The sequence below is a fragment of the Bidens hawaiensis genome, unplaced genomic scaffold, assembly GCF_021521415.1.
Source record: "Bidens hawaiensis isolate Kalapana, Puna unplaced genomic scaffold, B.hawaiensis_p1.1 tig00011762_1, whole genome shotgun sequence".
NCBI classification, from domain to species: domain Eukaryota; kingdom Viridiplantae; phylum Streptophyta; class Magnoliopsida; order Asterales; family Asteraceae; genus Bidens; species Bidens hawaiensis.
In genome coordinates this window covers 491,657-499,235 of record NW_027491932.1, presented here as the reverse complement: position 1 = coordinate 499,235, position 7,579 = coordinate 491,657, and positions in this window count along the sequence as shown.

The following is a 7,579-nucleotide window of genomic DNA, read 5'->3' as shown; positions in this document are numbered from 1 at the left end:
GTGCAGCTGACATTAAAACCTTGTCTTCAGGAAAGTTGAAATCCTTAGGCAAGATGTGGCAATCTCGGTCGTCAAACATAACTTTGAAACCTTTGTCGCAGATTTGACTTATCGACAACAGGTTGTTCTCCAACTCTTTGATGAAATTTACTTTCTCAAACGAAATTCGCCCATTAGACACCATTCCTTGGGCCGTGATATAACCTCCTTGATTTCCTGCAAAGGAAACTGCACCTCCTTTATTGTTGGATCAGCCGGGACCGAGACGATCTGAGCGCGTTCGAGACGGAAGGCTTGAAGACCAAAGACGGATAGAAAACAAACACGAAACAAACGATTTCATTGATAAAAACGAAAGATTACATGCTTGTTTAAACACTGAAATCACGATCTATGGCAGGGGGAGGTCGAGCATGGCCTCCCCCCTCATCCGGACAGCACCTTGGCTCCGGGCACCCAAAAACTCTTAAACTCTTACCTGTTCACGCCTGAAAGCTGGTATTTATACCCGCTGCCATTCGGTCAGGACTCATTCGATCGAATGAGTCCTATTCGATCGAATGGCAGACTCATTCGATCGAATCAGAAACTCATTCGATCGAATGAGTATCCATTTGAAAATGCTCTTTCAAATGGATCACTTTCAGCGTGAACCACTACCTAGGTGTACAGCATACAACATAAACATTCTAAACTATTCGCCAAGCGACGGCCACAAAACATGCACCAACATATTCCCCCTTGGACGTTGCTTGCGAATTGCTGTAGACACCTCTTGCAATCTTCAGTCAAATCTTCTGCTATATCTTGATAATCACGTTGAAGAATACCATCATTGCAGCAAGATTCCCCCTTAGACTGAACTCTAGGTTAATGATGCAAAGTGTTCTCCATTGCTGACATCTTCAGACAAAACAATCTGTTTAAAAACAACCAACTATAGAAATTCCCCCTCAGACGTTGGCGTGTATCCCAATATATAGACGTGTAAGCTCATATCGTCTTCCGCTGACTTAATAATGTATTGGGCAATCTTTGATGAGGCTTCCGATCCACAGCTACTCCCCCTAAACAGATTAGTTTGTATGCAGATTCATCATCGGAGACAAAGACACATCATTAACTTCGTGATTGCGAATCACCATTCTTCAACAGGATGCAGAAGTTGCTTTTGACAGTACTTCGTTGACTTCTTCAACAGTAGCAGCTTCTGCAGGAATTGTTGAACTTGGAAATGATTGAGGAACATTTGACTCTTTTGCTTGATCCTCCTTAATCTCCACTGATGACATCTTCAGAATGCGGAAAATAAATTAAACTTGGTTGGCCCATAAATAGTCAGATGCTCCTGACTACCCCACAATAACTCATCAGTAAACACTTTTCTCTGTTCTTCTGTGTTCTTATAACAATCACCACTGTAGAAGCTCAATGAACAAGGGGTTATCCATTAAACTTGTAAACGATAATTCCTTCAGGTGATTGTGCTTTGTTCATTGCCCCAATTTGCCGCTTTAACCGTTAAACATTTAAACGCTCTGACTTTGCCGGCAAATATCAGTGAAAATTTCACTGTCACCAAACTTTTTCTGGATTGTAATCAACTTGTATAGGATGTCCAGAAAAATCTTCATCACTGACCCGAAAATTAACCGAAAATTTCCCGGAAATTTTGTCGAAAAAATTTTATTTTCGCCAAACTTTTTCAGAAGACTTCCCGACTGATAAAAATGGCTTGGGCAAATTTTCGTGTAAGCGGGCGTTCCAGACTCTTTTTTTTTTTTTTTTTTTTTTTTTTTTTTTTTTTTGGTCTGGAACATGTTCGATCGAATGAGAACTGGTTCGATCGGATGAAGCACAGATTCGATCGGATGAAGAACTGGTTCGATCAGCTATTTGAATTTGACACTTTGAGCGGGAAAACAAGTTCGATCGAATACAATCTGATTCGATCGAATGAAGAACTTGTTCGATCAGCTATTTGAATTTGACACTTTGAGCGGGAAAACCAGTTCGATCGAATACAATCTGATTCGATCGAATGAAGACAATCGAATGGGCGGGAAAACTGGCGTTTGAATTTGACACTTTTGAGCGGGAAGACTGATTCGATCGAATCAGTCAATCGAATAGGCCTATTCGATCGAATGGGGAACTTGTTCGATCGAATGGACTGATTCGACTCCTTCAACGCCAGCCCAGAAAACGCGAAGAACACGAAGAACACACCAACAGTTTAACGTCCAGAACGCATAAAATCAAGAGCTCGGCTTGCTAGATCGGTTGTTAGACCTTTCTAGCGGTAACCGTGGCTCTGATACCAATTGTTGGCTCAGCCGGGACCGAGACGATCCGAGCGCGTTCGAGACGGAAGGTTTGATAACCAAAGACGGACAGAGACAAACACGAAACAAACGATTTCATTGATAAAAACGAAAGATTACATGCTTGTTTAAACACTGAAATCACGATCTATGGCAGGGGGAGGTCGAGCATGGCCTCCCCCCTCATCCGGACAGCACCTGGGCTCCGGGCACGCAAAAACCTCAAACTCTTTTTTTGTTCACGACTGAAAGCTGGTATTTATACCCGCTGCCATTCGGTCAGGACTCATTCGATCGAATGAGTCCTATTCGATCGAATGGCAGACTCATTCGATCGAATGAGTCCTATTCGATCGAATGGCAGACTCATTCGATCGAATCAGAAACTGGTTCGATCGAATGAGTATCCATTTGAAAATGCTCTTTCAAATGGATCACTTTCGGCGTGAACCACTACCTAGGTGTACAGCATACAACATAAACATTCTAAACTATTCGCCAAGCGACGGCCACAAAATGTGCACCAACACAAGTAAACCTGCTACTTTCGATTCTGCTGTCGAACTCGCAGAAATGGTTTATGCAGACCTGGCTGTGGATGATGTGGTGATGGGAGACGAGAAGAAAGAGAGGAAATGGGTCGCTCCTGCTAAACGACCCGGTACCCAGATGTGGAACCCTAAGAACAAGCAGCCGAGAGTTTGGGAGAACAGGTCGTGCAAGACTTGTGGCAAGGCACACAGTGGTGAGTGTAGGTGGGGAAAGGGTTCGGATATATGTCATAAGTGTGGAAAGATGCATGCTGGAGAGTGTAGAGTTGGGTCGAATGTTTGCTACAAGTGTGGGAAGGCAGGTCATTATGCTCATGAGTGCGGTTCTAAGCTTGCATGCTACAAGTGTGGTAAGACAGGTCACTTTGCTAGAGAATGCACCGAGGGTGATGCTGGAGGTAGTGGAAGGAAGGATGCCGATCAAGCTAGGCCAAGAACCAGAGCCTATATGCTGACCCAGGAACAAGCGAGACAGATTCCTGATGTTGTGACCGGTACGTTCTTAGTAAACGGCATTTCTGCTTCCGTATTATTTGATTCTGGTGCGAATAAAAGTTTTGTAGCTACGACATTTAGTAAACTAGCTAAAATGAAAGGCTGCCGAGTGTCTGAAACTTTTGTAGTAGAAACCGCCAGTGACACTTCGGTTAAAATAACAAAAATGGTTAAGAATTGTAAGATAGAGTTAGAGGGACATGAGTTCCCTGTTACTTTGTATGTATTGACCTTAGGAGGGTTCGATGTAGTCTTGGGAATGGATTGGTTGTCTGAGTTTGAAGCTCAGATAGTATGTAAGAGTAGAATAATAAAGCTAAGGTCTTTAGATGGTAGTGCGGTGACGGTTTACGGTGATAAAGAAAGTTCAGGGTTTAACGTCATTTCGATGATAAAAGCCGAAGGGTTATTACGACGAGGATGTGGTGCCTACCTGGCGTATGTTGTCAACGCTACGGCCGAGACGCAAGAAATGAAAGATGTTCCTATCGTGTGTGACTACCCAGAAGTGTTCCCTGAGGATCTTCCGGGGTTACCACCGGAGCGTGAGATAGAATTTCAGATAGATTTAGTACCAGGAGCCCAACCTGTCGCGAAAGCGCCTTACCGTCTAGCACCGTCCGAGATGAAAGAATTGATGTCCCAACTGCAAGAACTCCTCGACAAAGGTTTCATAAGACCAAGTGTTTCCCCGTGGGGCGCACCAGTGTTGTTCGTGAAGAAGAAGGATGGAAGTATGAGAATGTGCATAGACTATCGTGAGTTGAATAAGCTTACGGTAAAGAATAGATATCCTTTGCCAAGGATTGATGATCTGTTTGACCAGCTGCAAGGTTCAAGTTGGTTCTCACGGATAGATCTCAGATCAGGCTATCATCAACTTATGGTGAAGGAGGCATACATCCCTAAGACAGCGTTCCGAACGCGGTATGGACACTACGAGTTCCTCGTAATGTCATTCGGTCTAACAAATGCCCCTGCAGCATTTATGGACATGATGAATAGGGTGTGTCGACCAATGTTGGATAAGTCAGTTATCATCTTCATTGATGATATATTGATTTATTCAAAGAGCGAGTCTGACCATGCTGAGCATTTGAGAGAGGTATTGGAAGTTCTGAAGAAAGAGAAGTTGTACGCTAAGTTTTCGAAATACGCGTTCTGGTTGCGAGAAGTGCAATTTCTAGGTCACGTGATTAATCCGGAAGGGATTACTGTGGACCCGGCTAAGATTGAAGCGATAACGAATTGGAAGACTCCGCAGAATCCGACTGATATACAAAGCTTCCTAGGGTTAGCTGGCTATTATAGGAGATTCATCGAAGGTTTATCCAAGATAGCCGCACCGCTGACCGGTATGACCCGAAAGTCGATAGTATTCAGTTGGGGAAAGTTTCAAGAAGAAGCCTTTGAAGAATTAAAGAAGAGACTCACGCAAGCTCCAATCCTTGCTCTACCCGATGGTGACGAGGATTTCGTTGTTTGTGCTGATGCCTCGCATCAAGGGTTAGGTTGCGTGTTGATGCAACGAGGGAAGGTGATAGCTTACGCGTCTAGACAGTTGAAGGTCCATGAGAGTACTTATCCGACGCATGATTTGGAGTTAGCAGCTGTAGTGCATGCTCTTAAGATATGGAGGCATTATCTGTACGGTACTAAGTGTATTATCTATACAGATCATAAGAGTTTAAAGTACTTCTTCGAGCAGAAAGAATTGAACATGAGGCAGAGAAGATGGTTAGAATTGATAAAGGATTACGACTGTGAGATTAAGTATTACCCCGGTAAAGCTAACGTGGTCGCTGATGCGCTAAGTCGTAAGAATGAGGAAGTCCTTGCAACAGTGAAGTCATACCAGCTGATTATGAACTCTAGTCTTTTTGAAGAAATCATCAAGGTGCAGTCAGAGGTGTTAGTAGATGAAGGGTTAGTAAAGAAAGAAAGGATGTATAGCCAGCAAAATGAGTTGATGGAAAACACTCATGGAGTTAAGACTAGATTTGACCGCATGTGGATCCCACGCCATGGTGATCTTAGAAGTCGAATCTTAGATGAAGCTCATAAGTCAAGGTACTCAATCCATCCTGGAGCTACAAAGATGTATCAAGACTTGAAAAGAGATTACTGGTGGCCTGGAATGAAGAATGATGTAGTAGATTATGTCAGTAAGTGCTTAACTTGCTTACAATTTAAAGCCGAACATCAGAAGCCTTATGGGAAGATGCAACCGCTAGAGATACCTGAGTGGAAATGGGAACACATCACTATGGATTTCATAACTAAGCTACCTCGTACAGCTAAGCATCATGATACCATCTGGGTGATAGTGGACCGTTTGACCAAGAGTGCTCACTTTTTGCCTATACGAGAGGCTATCTCGTCAGAAACATTAGCAAACTTGTTCATTAAAGAGATTGTGGCTAAGCATGGAGTACCGTTATTGATCGTGTCTGATAGAGATACACGGTTTACTTCGAGGTTCTGGAGGAAATTCCATGAAGCTATGGGAACAAGATTGAACATCAGTACGGCGTATCATCCTCAAACAGATGGACAGTCTGAAAGGACGATCCAAACCCTTGAGGATATGCTGCGTGCTTGTGTTTTAGATTTTGGTGGAAGTTGGGATGATCATCTGCACCTAGCAGAGTTCTCCTATAATAACAGTTACCATTCAAGTATTGGTATGCCACCGTTTGAGATGCTTTACGGTAGACGATGTAGAACCCCGGTGTGTTGGGGTGAGATTGGTCAGAAAGAAATGGGAAGCCTAGAAGTGGTTCAAGAAACGTCTTCAAAGTTCGATCAGATCAAAGCAAGAATGAAAGCCGCTCAAGACAGACAAAAGTCTTATGCAGATAAGCGGCGACGACCAATTGAGTTTAACGTTGGCGACAATGTGATGCTTAAGGTCTCGCCTTGGAAAGGAATTATCCGTTTTAGAAAGAGGGGGAAGTTGAGTCCGAGGTACATGATTTGATTAAATAATTAAATTTCAGTTTTCTAATGAGGTTGTTAGTTCAGACTTATTAATGAAAATTAATTTTTTCCTAGCCAGGGGCTCTGTCCCTTGAACCCGCTAGGGACTGCCGCCTATAGAATCCCGCTGCCCCAGACCCCCTTAGCAAGGGGTTACAATAACTTAGAAGTATGGTATAGTTAGAAGTAGTTAATTGATACTATGATTGATACACAGTTAGCCGTGCACAACTCAAGAAGGGCATAACAGTAAATTCAGATAGGAAACGGTTACAGGTGAGTTTCTAGCCCCATTTCCTTGTTATGTTTTCGGGGCTGTGTGCATACTCGATGTAAATAGTTAATACACTTACCTTAAGTGTTAAGTGAATGCCATATATGATATGTGTGATAGTTATCGAGGTTATGAATCAATGCTTTTCTGTACATGAACGATTTTCAGATATTGCACGTATCACTAAGGAAGGTAAGTGTTAGAATATGTAATTGAGAATAAAGTATGTATGAATGATAAATCAGGGTATGTATGAAATCGTATGAATTATAGTATGAATGTATGGTTGTGAGAATGTAGGGAACATACCCTAATAATATATGCGAATATAGGGAACATACACTAATAATATCTACGAATGTAGGGAACAAACCCTAATAATATATGCGAATGAAGGAAATAGACCCTAATATTATCTGCAAATTATTTTATGGTAAAAAAATTCATTTTTTTCAATTCTTTTGAAAGAACAAGAAGAAAACAAAGAAAATAGAGGATCTGTTGAATTTCAAGTAGTAAGTTTCACCAATTAGATACGGAGACTTACTTCACATTTGGAATTGCACAAATAAGACTATTTATCTCAGAGAGGCTTGCGGAAAATTTTGGGAAAACGTCAACGGTTGCTGGCTTATTTGTCAAAACAAAATAGAGCGCGTTATAAAGAATTAATAGGGCGGTTGGATATTCGAGAGAGAAAAATTCGTTAATTTGAATTCTTCCCTTAAAGTTTGATGAACTTCTTTTCGCTTTCAGCAATTCATGGAAGAATGAATCAGGAAAAACCTATGACTGTACCATCTACAAGAAAAGACCTCATGATAGTAAATATGGGACCTTACCACCCATCAATGCATGGTGTTCTTCGACTCATTGTTACTATAGATGGTGAAGATGTTATTGACTGTGAACCAATATTAGGTTATTTACACAGAGGTATGGAAAAAATTGCAGAA